Genomic DNA, 18,632 nt, shown 5'->3' on the forward strand with positions numbered 1-18,632 from the left:
ATGTTTATCCGTCTAGTAGATTATTTTTACGCATATTTGAATACATTTGCCTCTCAAAGAAAAAAAAATATCGAATACATTAGATGTATATATCAAATCAAATATAATTTTATTATATAAAAACAATATCTAAATTAATTTAAAAAATACAAAATCGTAATAAATTTAATATGTACCCCCGGCATGTACACCACTGCATTTAGTAATTTCTTCTCTTAAAGGACACCAATTACACAAAAATTACTGAAAATCCTTAAACCACGTTACCTCTTTCTCAACATTAAGCTACTTCTTCTTCCTCTTCCTTTTCTTCTTCTTCTTCATCTTATTATTAAACTAAATTAGAATTGAATTTAAATTAAATTTAAAAATTTATTTGTTCAACCTTTTCCTTTTATATAAATGAAATGAGTTATGTACAAATTGAGGCACAAAGATGCTCATAAATGATTTGATTATTTTTTAGAATTTATATGAGACATGAGAGTTTTGAATTTTTATTGGGCAAAAAGTAAGAATGAACTTCAATTAATATTACTATCAACTTTATTTTACCTCACCAAGTCTACATATTGCATGGTTCAAATAGCCACTAAATTCATATTTTGAAGTTTGAGATATATACTTACATCCAAATAGCCTATGTTTAAGCTCATTACAGTTTGTCAGTTCTAAATTATTTTTATTATATAAATTTATAAATGAACTTAATTAATTGTATTACACAAGTCCAATCAAACTTGTAACTGAGTTGCTTGTAAACCAAAACCCATTTATGTTTATTTATATAATGAACAAGTCTAAACAACCTCTTGCCAAGTCAAGTTCCCAAATTGTTCATGAGCAATTTGATTCATTTGCAATCCTAAACTCAACCTAATAAAAATTCACAGCTTTTTTTATAATATATAAGGCAAATTTCAAGAAGATTTTGTGTTTGGATGGATGGATCTTAAGCCAAAAATTCTAATTTTTCTATAGTTAAACAAAATTTAGCATGATTTTGTATTATAATTTAATTAAACTTATTGTTTTTATTCTTAACTCACAAAAAAAAGAGATTAAAATATTTATTATAAAATGTATTTGTTTGTATATTTAATATATTATTGTAGTAACACGAACCCATAAATGAAAATAAATTAAAAGGGAATGAAAAGTAAGAAAATAAAGGAGATGGTTTGGTTCAACACCAAACCATTGACGGTTTCAGGCCATCTCATAAAACTATAGACGGTTTTTTTGCGGACTGAGCTTACTTAAGTAGTAAGCAAGGTCTTTTTTTATTTTATTACTCTCTCTCTCTCTTCCTTAGGGTTTTGGGACACTCTCTCACTCTCTCACGTGGTTCTCTCTCTCCTAAGCCTCCTGGGCCACTCTCATGTACTCTGTAGTGATCCTAAACAAAAATAATTAATTAATTAATTAAATTAAATTAAATATATAAATATTATTAATTAAATAATATAATATAATAATATATTATAAAGTTATATATATAATAACTTAAGCTTCTATAGGAAGCTTCTTTCTTCAGTATCCTTGCTTCAATCTTCCTGCACCAGTACCTCTGTTTTTTTTTCTCTCAGTCTCTCACTGTAGCGTACGTCTCCTCCGTCTCTCTCCTAGTCTCCTCCGTCTCTCTCCCACTCTCCTCAATCTCGTCTCCAATATTCGGCCGATCGAAAATCTAAAGATATCGTTGAGTTCCTATCATCGCCACCGACAATCCTGTTGGAGCGGATTTGTTGTATGAGCGACGTGGGCATATCTCCTGAGCATAATTTAGGCTTTATTAGGCTATTTAGGATATTTAGAATATAGGGAAATTTTAAGAAAAGTTACTCTGAGAATTATGATGAATAATGTGGTTAAGTTTGAATTTCAGGGTTTCAGGAGTTTTTGAACGCCTAGGGCGTAGGCCAGGGTGTTATTGGTCTTTTTCAGGAATCAGGTAAAGGGATTAAGTTAAGTCAAGAATTTTATTTAATTTGAACCGATTAAATTAATATATATATATATATATATATATATATATATATAAAATTTGAAGGTTATTTCAAAAACCAACTGTTCGAAATGGATTTTACAAACCTATAATATATGGTATGGTATTTTGAATAGAAACGAACGGTGGAAAGTTTGGTTGTTTATATGGTTATGTTTAAATGTTAAAATCGTGTTGCCGATGATTATTTGGTAGGATTTATTGTTTAACTGAATTTGAGATTGTTTGCAAAATATTGGAATTGTTTGCGAAATACTAAAATTGTTGCGAAAAATATTGGAATTGCTTGTGAATAATGCAGGAATTTGGTACGATGGCCGAGGGCGAAGTTTTAATTGATGGCTATAAGCCGGGTTGTATTTTGTGGTCAGGGGCCAGGTTTTTGGAATAACAAAAAAAAATATGTGAAATGATGTTTTAAATGGTATTTTCTATTATCTAAATTGCTTGATATGCTTTAGGAATCCTGAGGACCAGTGTATTGCGAACACGGTATTGTTGCTTAAGATTTGTTATGTGGCCGTGTGCGCTCACACCTGTGTTGAGAGGTGTAGGGTGGCCTTATCCGACTTGCCTACGTGAGGTGAATGTACACCCCTAGGTGAGGGCAATCGGACCAGTAGTTGGAGCTGCATAGACCCACGGAGTATGTTACTGGAGAGTACAGATGACTATTGTCTAGGTGGATCCCCCAGGACAATAGTCCAGCCTTCAAGTCGCACAACTCGTGCCATGGGGGAAGTAAATGGAATGTTTGTCATAGGGAGTGTCTTATATGCATATCTGTTAATTTATGTGAATATAAATAATTGATAAGATAATTTTAATTGCTTACTGAGAAAGGCGAGTGCCCTAATAGCAGTGATGGTATTAGAGCAGAGGGAAGCTACTTGTATGGGCGGGTAATCTTCCCTATCCTCAGTTAATTGTTGTGAGTGTAAAATAAAAATGTTTTCATAAATGTGTTTATCTACTCAGTGAACTGGTTATTTTATGTACAATAAATGCATGCTGACCACACACTGACATTAACTTAGTCTTTCCTTGATTGAGTTGTACCTCACCCCTACTTTACAAATTGTCTTTTCAGGAAATCCTAGAGATCGGGTTTAGCGAGTTAGAGGAGTCTCTAACTCGGCCTAGTGGTGTAAATTTTAAGTAGGTAGTGTGTAGATGGAGATTTTATTTTTGTTTAGTTTTATAGGATGTAATTATGTGAAAATTGATATATTTGTGTATAAAGATAGTTAGAACTCTGGTAATGTAATTTGAGGATTTTGTATTTTATTTTCGCTACATATATGTGTTTAATATATGATGAACAAGGTATTAGGTACATAGACGTCATTAAAGTAGTACTCCAAGCCCACATGGTGGGTCAGGGTTGTTACATGCTCCTCGATCCTCTCTCCCTCCTCTTGACTCGTAGGTCATCAATCCTTAACAGGTTTAAGCGGCTATGGTTTCGTGTTCTTGAAGGTTTTAGGCAGATTTTTCAGGAACAGGTAAGTTTGAAATTAAGGAAGGTGTATTCCCAAGAGGAGAGGTGATTTAGGATTTTAAATTATTTTTATACCCTCTTTAATTAATTCTTTCTTAACTCTTATTGGTTTCAGTAAACACACATGCAAAGTTGATTTACAATCACAAGTTCAGCGGAAAATTAATTTAGTTATAAACCTTTATGAATGAGAATTCTGATTTGAACACTTCTTTCAACAATTTAATTCAACCAACCAAGATAACCAAGACAAGATTCACACTGTAAAATAATTCCACAATGCTTCCAAGATTCAGCAATTTAGTAAGTCAAAGTATAGTTTAAGTATGTGGCTAACAAATGCCCTATATTGATAGACTTGATTTCTCAATATGAAGCACTATAGAAATTTTCAATCACTCTTCCAAAACTCAGAATTTAAACAAACTTTCAGTTAATTAATGAGTCTTGCGTGTTAATCAATCAATGTACTCCCTTACGGTTTCCGCAGTTAGTATTGATCAACCAACATACTTTCTTTCGGTTTCCGCAATCCCAAAGTCAAATTAATTTTCAATTTATTTAATATCCAATCCACATAGTTTATATGAGCAGAAAATTAAATATCCAACCACGCAATTTATATGAGCAGAAAATTAAATAAGAGTAAGGAAGAGAGTGACACGGCAAGTTTTACAAGATTCGACTATACCCGCCTACGTCCTCGCCTTAGGCAACACACCCAAGGAATCCACTATACCACTCCTTTACGTGTATGAGCAACCTTTTAAAATCCCTCCTTCAATATGCTAGAGTTCGCCTCTCCAAACGATACCCCACGCTTGGTCCAACAACGATTCAAAACCTGAATCATCTACAAAAACAATAACAAATTCGGTGTACAAAGACACTCTCTACAAGAGCTAATTTGTACAACAATAAAGCTCAATTCTATATACTTCAATTCAAATTAACAATAGAAAGAATTTGAAACTTTAGAAGTATATCACCGTGAGCATCTTTCTTGATGGAAATAATTCAGAATATGCTCAGAAATTTGTGAGAGTTTCACAACAAAACTCAGTAGAGAACTTTAGAAAATATGTGAGCAAGAGAGTTTTGAGAGTTTTGTAAGCAAGAAAGCTTTGATTGTTGTGTATTACTTGGTGTATTGAATCCTTTGTCTTGGGGGGTATTTATAGATGTTTAGAAAAGTGTATTTTGTGTTCCCCAAGTGACTTAAAGTGTTTCATAAGTTTCCATAACGCTTAGAATTCAAAAAAACTAAATTTTGGAAACTTCCCGTTATTTTTAAAATTTGAATTTTCAAAGAGTCAGTCAACTGGATCACGAAGGGTCAGTCGCCTAGGTCATTAAAAACGCTGAAAATTCAAAGGCAGTAAGGTGTCAGTCGACTAGGTCATTACGAGTCAGTCACCTAGGTCCTCTCGAGTTTGCCCAAAATCCTTATGTCTACTTGTCAATCGCCTGGGCCTGTCACGCCCTGAACCCGAAAATGGGACCCAGGGGTGATTTTAGTAATCTAACTAGTCCCTGTATCATACAAATAACGAATGACACAACATATTGAATGAGGGTCCGACCCTGTGGGGTTCCCAGACACCCTATACACATCCATATACAATCATATACTCAGCGGAAAAGGTTTTTCTATACACATACAGTACCATACCAGAGTCTATACAAAAACGGAGTCCAGGCTCCATACATACAAAACGTACATCCGGGTGCCAAACATACCCCAAAACGGCAACTCGCGAAACAAGAGTCCTAGCACTTACCCAAGCGCTACCCGCAATACACCGGCCACTACGCTCCTTACACTAGGATGCTAGTTCCGGTTACTCGAAGGACCTGTAAAATATGTACGTACAGTGGGAGTGAGACACATCTTAGTAAGGCAAACATAACTTATATTGGTGTGTGTCATTTAAGTGTTATTATGACAGAAAAATATACATAGTTAAATGTAATTCCAGTATTTTCACAATACAGTTCCAGTAAAGTGCATACACGCACACACACACCTATGATCTACACGGTGTCGTCACACCCTTCGGCCCATAGCCGGTCCGCAACATCCGGCGTCGGCCCGTAGATGGCCTGCGATATGCGGTGCTACTGGCACATGGCGTAGCCCTAGGCTCCCATGGCATCGTACTGACGCAAACTGGTGGATCCACACCCTTCGGTGATCAGCCGGTAAGGCTCACGCCCTCAAATATAGAGCCGGACACTCTTGCCAAACATGGCATAGCAATTTCATACGCCCACTGATATAGAGACGGACACTCTTTCAGTACCTAGAACAACTTGGAACCCAGTTCCCATTGCATTTCAACAAAAACATAACCATGCATGCTCATATAACCAAACAAACCACACCCATTTGGTAATCCGAAAATCATGTTTTCCAATCGTATACAATTTAAAACAAAGTCAAGGCACGACCATCCCTATTACATAGTATAAATCACAATATTCAAACGGTTTTCAACAAAACAGGGATGCAACCCAATACCCCCTTTTCCCAAAAACTATAATATGAAAAACTCATAATTTTACCCATCAGATTCCCCCAAATGAGTAACCAAAACGCACATAGGACTGTGAACCACAATTCTACCGAGTCCGATTTAAAAAATAACCAATATAAACTGTATTCCCTTACCTTTCCCCCAAAAGACCAATCCCAAATTCTACAACCCCTAAACAGCGAATCGAGTTCTCAAAACCTACAAAACACAGTACAGAATATACTCACGACTCCGTACTCTACTAAACTACCAGATCAGAAAAGAAAACCGAGCCTTACCTGAAATGCCCGAAATGAGCTTTCGATCTGTAGGTTTTGTAGAGAATCCTTCCGTGTTCCTCATGGTAATGTCGGATTATCAAATCAGACGATGAATGGTGAAGAAATCTAGAGAGAGAGAGAACTTCGAGTTTCTAGAGAGAGAGGGAGAGAAAATCCAATTCTTAGCCAAAAAAGCGACCCAAAAGATCTTTTAAAGCACCTTTGACTCGGGCAAACTCATCGACGAATGGCACCCTCATTGACAAGCCCATATAAACATCGCGTTGACGAAGTAGTGATCTCGTCGACGAGCCTGAGATTCTCAGTTTCCCAAAACCCCTCTGCTTCTCCCTGTCGACGAGCACCTGAATTTTGTCACCGAGAAATGTGGGGCCTTTGTCGACAAAGCCTGTTCAATTCCCGATTTGCTTTTCTCTTAGTTAGTTAAACTCATATATCACAGTTCGGGTTCTTACAACCTCCCCTCCTTACAAAAATTTCATCCTCGAAATTTGCAATCTCTCATTCACGAACTCATACATACACGCACTCGACTCTTGAATGGGAAAAAAAAAAAAAAAAAACCCCCAACGACTATCAAAACGCAGCCTCATCACAATATATACATATATACCCTCATTTATGGTGAAGGAATACCGTGGTTACATACACATATCGTCATAGGAGTTCACAAACACACACACTCCTCAAGACCAACCACTTATTCCAATACAAGTAGAGTAATACACATACACTCAAAACAATTGTGGATACTTCCGGCGTATCTCCATTTCCAGTTCCTAATAAGCTTCCTCAATCTCGTGGTTCCGCCACAATACCTTAACTAACGGTATTTCCTTGGTGCGAAGCTTCTGAACTTTACAGTCCAGAACCTGAACAAGTATCTCTACGTACGCTAATGTATCCCCAATTTCTAAGTCCTCGTAACTAATGACATGCAAAGGATCCAGCACATATCTCCTCAACAAGGATATGTGAAACACATCGTGAACCTTCGAAAGTGCTGGGGGTAGTGCAATCCTGTAGGCTACCGGACCCACTCGCTCAAGAATCTCGAATGGTCCGATGTACCTCGGCCTCAGCTTGCCCCTCTTCCCAAGTATCATCACCCCTTTCATCAAAGCGATTCGTAGAAATACCTTAACCCCCACCTCGAACTCCAACTCACGGTGGCGAACATCTGCGTAGCTCTTCTGCTGACTCTGAGCTGATTTAATTCTCTCTCGGATCAAACCCACCTTCTCAGACACCTGCTGTAACGACCCAAAAAATATTGATATTCAAATATTAAAGAGAGAAGAAAATAGATACAGAAACAGAAGGAGGTCGTAGACTTCATCGACGAACGCGAAACGACATTACATTTTTGAGATAATATTAAATAAAAATAATTTCAGGAAAATTGCCAAACTTCGTCGACGAGAAAATACCGAGAGGGATTCTAAGGCAGCCTGAATTTCATCGACGAATACAGGGCCTCGTCGACGAAATTTGTGAAGGACTCGTCTACGAATACAGAGTCTCGTCGATGAAATCCCCTGGTATATATATATGGAATCCGAGATTTTATCTCATTTTCAACGCCTCTCTCTCTCTCCTCTCTCTCTCCTACGACTCTCTCTCCCTTCTCTCTTCATTTTCGGCCCCACCAGTCGCCGGATCGACGATCCGAAGCTACCATGACGCTCCTAGTGGAATTCTCTACAAGTTTGTCGGAGCGGATTGTCGAGAAAACGAAGTTGGATTTCATCCCAAATTTAGGGTAAGGTCTTTTATTAAGTTTTTGATTTTCTAGAAGTTATAGGAAATGATGTAGACTAGGAAATACTGATGTTTTGTTCTGGGACATTGCGTTTTTCAGGATGTTGGATTAGGAATCTTGCCGGTATAGAGTCAGATTTTTATAGGAGCTTTTCAAAGTTGAGGTAAGGGAAATATGCTATGCTAGCAATTTTTATAAAGTTATTAGAGAATTTATAAACATATATTCGTATCAGTTTATTATACAGTTTATACAGAGTATGGGTTAAATGCTTGTGTGACCTGAGTAGATTTTCATGAGATGAAGAATTTATATAGTTTTGTGATGGATCATACTATACTGAATACACAGAATACATAGATATAGATTTATATTCACAGAGAAATGTTCATGCTTATATACCTTTTATATGAATGGTTTCGTGAAACAAATATTTACATATATCCATATACATGTATACATATACTCATATTAGTATTTTATATTATAGCTTATTACACGAACAGTATATATATATATATACAGTGTTATAGCATATCATGTTTTCCTATTACCATAACATACAGAACACAGATAAATATACAGAGGTAGAATCAAGATGCTACAGATACAGTATTTACAGTACAGAAAGATAGAGTTATGGTAATTTTGGAAACATGATAAAAACAGTAAAAGAGTATATATGTATATATGTATATAGTATCAGATCCCTGAGGAAATATACACAGACAGATACAGATTACAGAGCACGGTACTGTTGCTAGATACAGATAGAGTGTAACCACATATCTCAGATAGTATGTGGGTACCGTTAGCCGTGCTCGGAGAGTATGCAGCTCCCTTGTACACTGGGTTGAGGGGGCCGGTTTGATGAGGTTGTAGCCAGTCCCGAGCTTAGGAGAGGATGCAGTTTGGCCAGGCTGAGGTAGTATAAAGTATGATGACTTATCTGGAGGGCCAACCAGATAGAGTCCCGCCTACGGGCTGCACAACCTTGTCATGAGGGGTCAAATCATGACGTACAGAGTCCTAGGGATAAAAACACAGTTATATATATATGTTTACAGTTTTACAGTATATGATGAGTATAGTATGATATATTATCAGTATGAAAAGTAGAAAAACAGACGATACAATATGTTTTAAATGGTGAAAGAAAGTTATGTTTTACAGATGATTTATTTCATTGCAGTTCAGTTATTATTTTTAAAAGTATCCTTAACTTAGTTGCCACACACTAGTGATAGCATATTTCCACTTACTGAGCATCGACTCACCCCATTACTCTAACATTTTTCAAGTGAGCCAGTGAGGCGAGCAGATCAGGCTCGCGAGTAAAGTGTAGCTCGGATCACCCTGGTTATAGGGTGAGTTTTTGTTAGAGTTGTATATCTTTTTGAGTAGATATTGGAGGGGCATTTGTATGGTCTATATATTCTGGAATCTGGTATTGTACAATTTATGTATAAATGGTTTTATGGTTTGTATTTCCACTACGTAGGAATGTTTATTGAATATATATATATATATATATATATTTAAAAAAAATTATAAGAATTTTGAGGTCGTTACACCTGCTGCACGAGTTCAAGTCCTAACACCTGACGTTCACCCACTTCACTCCAATATAAAGGAGATCGACACCTCCAACCATACAAAACCTCGAACGGTGCCATCCCGATACTAGCCTAGAAGCTATTGTTATAAGCGAACTCTACTAGTGGCATAAACTGTAACCAACATCCACCAAAGTCTAACATGCAAGCCCATAACATATCCTCCAAGATCTGTATGGTTCTCTTAGACTGTCCATCTGTTTAGGGATGGAACGTTGTACTAAAAGTAAGCTTCATCCCCAATGCTTCCTACAAGCTTTTCTAGAAACGAGAGGTAAACCTCGGGTCTTGGTCTGATACAATGGACACCGACACCCCGTGCATTCTAACTATCTCCTGCACGTACAAGTTTGCTAGCCTACTCAAAGGGTAGCTAACCTTCATCGGTATAAAATAAGCAGATTTCATTAATCTATCCACGATCACCCAAATAGCCTTATGCCCGTGAAAAGCTGGCGGCAATCTGGTAACAAAGTCCATGGAAATGTGCTCCTATTTCCACACTGGAATAGGCAAAGGCTGCAACGGCCATGGCGGTCTCTAATGTTCGGCTTTCACCTGCTAACACGTCAGACACTGCTCCATGAAAAGAGCAACTGCCTCTTCATACCAAACCACCATAAGGTTTCGCACAAGTCACAATACATCTTTGTACTACCAGGATGTACCGTATACAAAGAACGATGCGCTTCCTCCATAATTGTCCTTCTGATCTCGCCGTTGTTTGGAACACATAACCTGGTCCCAAACCTTATCACACCTCCATCAGAGATGTTAAAATCCGCATCTAATCCCTGCTGCACTTTCTCCACGGTCTCAGCTAATTCCACATCACTATCTTGCGCGGCTTTAATACGCTCAAACAAAGTTGGTTGGATCACCAAGTTAGCAATAAAAGCCTGATGATCACCACGCACTAACTCTATGCCAAGGCTCTCAAGATCCCATATGATATAATGCTAAGCTACAACCACAATTACTGCCACATGATCTGACTTTTGACTCAACGCATCAACTACCACATTAGCTTTCTCGGGTGATAACTGATGGTGCAATCGTAGTCCTTGATCAACTCAAGTCACCGTCTCTGCCTCATATTTAGCTCCTTCTATGTGAAGAAATACCTGAGATTTTTATGGTCAGTAAAGATCTTGCATTGCACACCACACAAGTAGTGTCTCCAGATCATCAGTGCATATACAACAGCAGCCAACTCCAAATCATGCGTAGGGTAATTCTTCTCGTATTCTTTCAACTGAAGAGAAGCATACGCTACTACCTTACCTTGTTGCATAAGCACACAACCTAAACTTTCAGCGACGCGTTGCTATAGATCACAAAACTGTCATCCCTCGAAGGAATTGTCAAAACTTGAGCAGTAACCAACCAGTGCTTCAACTCAAGAAAGCACTGTTCGCAATTACTGGTCCATTTAAACTTCACCCCCTTCCTTCTCAAACGTGTTAGAGGCCCAGACAATTTAGAGAAACTCTTTACGAACCGACGATAGTAACCTGCCAGTCCTAGAAAACTCCGAACCTTCTGCACACTCTTCGATCTTACCCAGTTAACCACCACTTCAATCTTACTAGGATCAACTGAGATATCGCCTTTAGACACTACATGGCCTAAAAACGCAACCTGATTCAACCAGAATTCACACTTCTTCAATTTGGCATACGACTTCCTTTCCTGCAGAATCTGTAGCACCAACCTCAAATGGTTCTGATGCACTTCCGAACTCTTCGAATACACCAGAATATCATCAATGAATACCACTACGAATTGGTCCAGATACTCATGGAAAACCCTGTTCATCAAATCCATGAACACCGCCGGAGCATTGGTTAACCCAAACGGCATAACCAAAAACTTATAGTGGCCATATCTGGTTCGGAAAGTAGTCTTTGCAACATCTTCAGATTGAATTCTCACCTGATGATACCCTAACCATAGGTCGATTTTAGAAAAGACCTGCGTCCCCCGAAACTGGTCAAAGAGATCATCAATATGAGGCAACGGGTAACAGTTCTTCACAGTCACCTTGTTGATCTCACAGTAATCAATGCACATACGCATCAACCCATCCTTCTTCTTCATAAACAATACTAGAGCTCCCTAGGGCAAAACACTTGGTCGGATGAAGCCCTTGTCCAGTAATTCTTGCAACTGCTCCTTCAATTTCTGAAGTTCCGTTGGAGCCATCCGATAAGGGGCTTTAAAGATTTGTGCCTTACCAGACAACAACTCTATCGCAAACTCCACCTCATGATCTGAAGGAAAACCGGGTAAATCTTCTGGAAACACATCCTGGAATTCGCTGACTACTCAAATATCCTCGAGTCTCAACTTATCCCACGGTGGTTCCTTCACACAAGCTAGGTACCCCTGACACCTATCCAAGAGTAACCTCCTCGCCTACAATGCCGATAAAACCTGTGGTGTCGATCGCACACACGATCCCACGAACTCATACTCCCGCTCCCCAAGAGGTCCGAAAACTACTACTTTCCTGCGAAATTCGATCACGGCATAACTAGAGAACAACCAATCCATCCTTAGAATGACATCGAACCCCGACATGTCGTATACCATAAAATTTGCTGGTAGCAGCCTTCCCTTAATTAACACTAGGCAGTTTGCTAACATCCTCCTACGGAAAGATATACTCCCAGATGGTGTAGTAGCGGATAAAACCTCGTTCATGACTTGGGTCTCAACCCCACACAGTTTAACAAAACTCACAGATACAAAAGAATGGGTCGCACCTGAATAAAAAAAAACAAAAGCTTTATTTGAAAGCAATAATAAGGTACATATCACTACGTTCCTTACATGTTCAGCATCCGCTGGAGTAAGAGAGTATACTCTGGCCGGATCTGTACTCGCCTAGATAGTCCCCCTAGATATCTAATTGCTACCCCAGTTCACACTAGACGCAGGCATGTCTCGCTTCGGTGCACGACAATCGCGAACCATGTGACCTGGCTAGCCACAGTTGTAGCAGTTACCCCCAAATGACCGGCACTCGCCCTCGTACCATCTGTGGCATCTGGTACAATAATCACTATTCTGGCTCGCCTAAGTACCCTGGCTCTCAGTATTCTGATGGTAACCCGAGCCCTTGCTCTTCTTCTTCCATGATCCCTGACGAGATCCCAACTGAGAACCAGAAGGTACTGTCCTCTTCTTTGATTCCTAATCCACCTCATCCTCTCAAATGCCAGTCTCGATTACCGTGGCCTTATCTACCAAAATCAAGAACTTGTAGATCTGAAGCATACCCACTAACCTGCGGATATCCTTCCTCAAACTCTTCTCGAATCTCCAAGTTTTCTCATACTTTTCCGAGATCAAACACGCCGTGAAGCAGGATAGCTCTATATGTAACGCCCCAACCTGGGTCTGCCAGGGAGCACTGCGTCTCTTCTCCTCCACCTGGACCAGACAACAGGGGGGTGGGCCTTATCGGACTAATGACTAGCCCCACAAACCAATACATGTCATTTTCAATGTGTTTTTGTCTTCACTCACACACTTCTTGAGAAAACTTCCCAGGTGGTCACCCATCCCAAGATTGCTCCAAGCCAAACGCGCTTAATTATGAAGTTCTTATGGGAAGGCTCCCAAAAAGAAAGGTGCACCTTGTTGATATGGGTAGTAACATCTAGTCTTTTAAGCCTTTCATCCATGGGGTATCACACTACATACCGAGCCGCATACCCCTACACCGTCATATCTCCTTGCGACAGAACAGAAAACTCATCCACCTTCGCATCACGAGTGGAGGCCGGGAAATATTTCTTAAAGAATACCTCCTTGAAATGACTCCAAGACATCTTTGAAACACTGGCTCTCTGCTTCTCCAGCTGATTCATGGCAGTCCACCAACACCCCGCTTCCCCAGACAGCTGGAAGGTAGCGTATAGGACTCTCTGCTCATTTGTATAGTAGAGGACTTCCAGAATCCTCTCAGTCTTTTCGACCCAGTCCTCCACTATAATCCGGTCGAGTCCCCCTACAAACGTCGGTGGGTGCATGCGTGTGAACCTTTCGATGTTACACCCCGTAATAGTAGGAGAGCGTTCGCACCTCTTGACACTCCGCTCGATTTCCCGCATAATCTGCCTCGTCAAACCTCAAGGCACAGACGGAGACTCATCACTCGCAGTCTCTTCGGAGCCACTCTCCAAGTTATTATCCTTGGGCTCCATTATGAAATATAATAGGAATCGGTTAGGACTCCTAGATCACGTACAGTTAACACAATAATTGACACACAACCATGTTAACTACCATCTCACAGGCCTAGGTCTGTCCTATCACACCGACACAGGAGTCATCAATGGTTTGCCATACTTTTACTGAAATCGTCATTCCAAGAAAAATAAAGAATACCGCTGACAATTCTCGGTCTAGTAACAGAACAACCCTCGAGCAACTCTACTCATACCCAACATTCTATACTCTGGTATGTACTCACGACTAAGCCTAACTAAGTCTACAAGACCTAACAACTTAGTTAGCTTTGATACCAAGTTGTCATGTCTTGAACTCGAAAATGGGACCTAGAGGTGATTTTAGTAATCTAACTTGTCCCTGTATCACACAAATAACAAATGACACAACATACTGAATGAGGATCCAACCCCGTGGGGTTCCCAGGCACCCTATACACATCCATATACAATCATATACTCAGCGGAAAAGGTTTTTTTATACACATACAGTACCATACCAGAGTCTATATAAAAACTGAGTCCAGGTTCCATACATACAAAACGTACATCCAAGTGCCAAACATACCCCAAAACGGAGAGTCCTAATACTTACCCAAGCACTACCCGCAGTACACTAGCCACTACACTCCCTACACTAGGATGCTAGTTCCGTTAAAGGACCTGTAAAATATGTATGTACAGTGGGGGTGAGACACATCTCAGTAAGGCAAACACAGCTTATATTGGTGTGTGGCATTCGAGTGTTATCATGACAGCAAAATATACACAGTTAAATGCAATTCTAGTATTTTCAAAATACAGTTCCAGTATAGTGCATACACGCACACACACGCATATGCACGCCCATGATCTACACGGTGTCGTCACACCCTTCGGCCCATAGCCGGTTCGCCACATCTGGTGTCGGCTCGTGATACGCGGTGCCACTGGCACATGGCGTAGCCCCAAGCTCCCATGGCATCGTATTGGTGCAAACTGGTGGATCCACACCCTTCGGTGATCAACCGGTAAGGCTCACGCCCTCAGATATAGAGCTGGACACTCTTGCCAAACATGGCCTAGCGATTTCATACGCCCACGGATATAGAGTCGGACACTTTTTTAGTACCTGGAACAACTCGGAACCCAGTTCCCATTTCATTTCAACAAAAACATAACCATGCATGCTTATATAACCAAACAAACCACACCCATTTGGTAATCCGAAAATCATGTTTTCCAATCATATACAATTTAAAACAAAGTCAAGGCACGACCATCCCTATTACATAGTATAAATCACAATATACAAACAGTTTTCAACAAAACTAGGGATGCAACCCAATACCCCCTTTTTCCCAAAATCTCTGACATGAAAAACCCATAATTTTACCCATCAGATTCCGCCAAATAAGTAACCAAAACGCACACAAGACCGTGAACCACAGTTCTACCGAGTTCGATTTCAAAAATAACCAACATAAACTGTATTCCCTTACCTTTCCCCCAAAAGACCAATCCCGAACTCTACAGCCCCTAAACAGTGAACCGAATTCTCAAAACCTACAAAACACTGTACAAAATATATTTACGATTCCGTACTCTACCAAACTATCATATCAGAACAGAAAATCGAGCCTTACCTCGATTTTAAGTCGAAACCCAAAATGCCCGGAATGAGTTTCCGATCTGTAGGTTTTGTAGAGAATCCTTCCGTGATCCTCGTAGTAATGTCAAATTATCAAATCAGACAATGAACGACGAAGAAATCTAAAGAGAGAGAGAGAGCTTCGAGTTTCTAAAGAGAGAGGGAGGGAAAATTCAATTCTTAGCCAAGAAGCAACTCAAAAGATGTTTTAAAGCACCTTTGACTCAGGCAAACTCGTCGACGAATGGTGTCCTCATCGATGAGCCCATATAGACATCTCATCAACGAAGCGGTGACCTCGTTGATGAGCCTGAGATTCCCGATTTCCCAAAACCCCTCGGCTTATCCTCATTAACGAGCACCTGAATTTCATCGCTAAGAAACATGGGGCCTTCGTCGATGAACTCTAGTTTCATCGATGAAGCCTTCTCAATTCCTGATTTGCCCTTCTCTTAGTTTGTTAAATTCATATATGTAACGTCCCTCAATTTCTTAACATAAAATATCACATAATAAATAATATGGTCAACCCGAACCCGTGGGTAGCGGGGACACCTGTCATACACAGCGGAAAACCTAGCAGCAGTACACATAAAATCTCAAACATCCAGTCATAAAATATAATACCAGAGCATTCTATACATCCTCACATACATCAAATTATCTCTAGGGTCAAACACAAAATAATTCTAACCCTAGTACAAAATCTTACCCTCCTCACGGGATAATCTCACTAATCTCAACGGCGGCCTTGACCCGCCGGTCTCTCAGGGACTCCTGAAAAATGTAATAATATTGGGGGTGAGACACTTCTCAGTAAGGGAAAATAAACTAAATACAGCTGTGTGGCAACATGAATATTTAATGCATTTATACGTATATAGTACATTTCATAATTCCATAAACATCATCATATCGTACTGGGTAAACATATATTTTCACATCTGTTAATAATTCATATCATACATAAAATCATTTGTTATAACTGTAGTACTAAAAATAAACACAGGATGACTAGCTAGCTGGTGTCATGTATTACCCCCCATGACGGGTTGTGCAGCCCGAAGGCGGGACCCGACAATGGCTGGCCGACCACTGCCGAATCAAATATGTCTGTAAGTACGATGAGCCCGCCACACCCTGGTCCAGACTGCCAGGTGGACGTCCACACTCTACTGAAAGCCACATCGACTATCCATCTCCCATCCCCTCGTGGGACGGTAGCACTAATAAGGCCTCGTGCCAAAATAAACCCATAGCTACGGTACCGAGCTCCTGGTCTGAACTAAACTAACATCCTGGTTGTGAAAACATATAATACATGATCATACGTAACATCATTACGGCCTCGTGCCGAAAACATAGATACGGCCTCGTGCCGAAAATATAAATACATGGCCTCGCGCCAATAACATAAATACGGCCTCGTGCCGATAACATAAATACGGCCTCGTGCCGATAACATAAATATATGGCCTTGCGCCAAAAACATAAATACGGCCTCGTGCCGATAACATAAATATATGGCCTCGCGCCAAAATTGTTTCAGGTATATATATACTGAAAATACCTCATTTATCACAACATAACTCATATTTCCATAAATGCTTGGTTCGTAAAATCTTTCACATCATAATACATTTCACATAAAATAATATTCATGCCACACATATGCTGTTAAAAGTCATACTTCATATTCTAAAAACGTGAATTATTTACATCTCATACATACATATACATTTTAATCATCATAGCAGTATTTTTCTCAATCGTACATTTCATGCGTAATACACAATATAACATATGCTTTTCTGAAAATAAATTTACTCATAATCAATAATAATTTGTATGAAAAATTACTACTTTAGTTTATTCCCTTACCTGACTATTAAGAAATTCCTTAGAACCCAAAATTTCACGCCCTTGGCGCCCGAAATTTAATTCCTGCAATTTACATTTTTCCCCAGATTAATTAATCTATTTCTCCAAAATAATATTCATCTAGCCTTCTTTAGGCTCCATATACCTCAAATTAATATTTAAACTATTATTTAATATCCCTACTTAATTTTTCAAATTTTGCCTGCGGGTCCCAAAATTACACCCGCGGCGCTCACCCGAGCCCTAAATTTCGGAAATCCTATTTCAGTCGCAGATGCTTAATATTTTTAGCATTTCTAAATTAATGCTAATTAATTAAAAATAAGCCCCTTAATAATCGCCGCACCCCAAATTTGGAGTTTTGGCCCGACACCCCCATGAGAATTCCGTCCCACTAGACTTGTAGAGAATCATCCCTAGATTCTCGTGGTGGTGTCCGTTCGTCAATTGGGCTTATATTTTGCAAGAAATTAAAGAAAAAAGGGGAAATGACTTACCCCAGGGAATATGCCTACACCGCTCCTATCACCGATCCGCTTCGGTAGAAATGACGGCAGCAGCGAATGGAGTCCAGTGGTATCTTCGGATTTTCGATCGGGCGAAAATCCGTCACGAAATCGAGGAGAGAGGGAGAGAGAACGTGAGGAGAGAGAGAGTGATTGCAGGTTGCAGAGAAAAGAAAAGAAAAGAAAAGGTAAAGAAGAAGAAGAAGAAGAAGAAGAAGAAGAAGGTTAAATTGGATTGACTCTTCTGAAGCTTCAACAAGCTTCAGGAGGATGAATATAATAATAATAATAATATTATTATTATTATTATTAATTAATTAATTAATATTAATAATAATATATTTTATTAATAAAATAAAAATAAATTTTAATTAATTTTTTTTTCTTTTTCTTTTAAATTCGATTAATTAATTATTATTTTTTTTATTTTTTTTTATTTTTTTTTATTTTTTTTTTATTTTTTTATTTTTTTTAGAAATCAATCCTCTAATCTTTTATATTTCTTTTTTTTTTTTTTTTTTTTTTGGGGTTTTTACAATATATCATGGTTTGGGTTCTTACAGGGCCAACCATGTCAGACACCTAGACAGATAAAATTAATGATTTTCAAGTTTGTTTCCAAATTCTTTTTACTCTTTTGTTTTCCCCAAAGTAATTTAAGACTTTTGAAAA

The sequence above is a fragment of the Malania oleifera genome, chromosome 10, assembly GCF_029873635.1.
Source record: "Malania oleifera isolate guangnan ecotype guangnan chromosome 10, ASM2987363v1, whole genome shotgun sequence".
NCBI classification, from domain to species: domain Eukaryota; kingdom Viridiplantae; phylum Streptophyta; class Magnoliopsida; order Santalales; family Ximeniaceae; genus Malania; species Malania oleifera.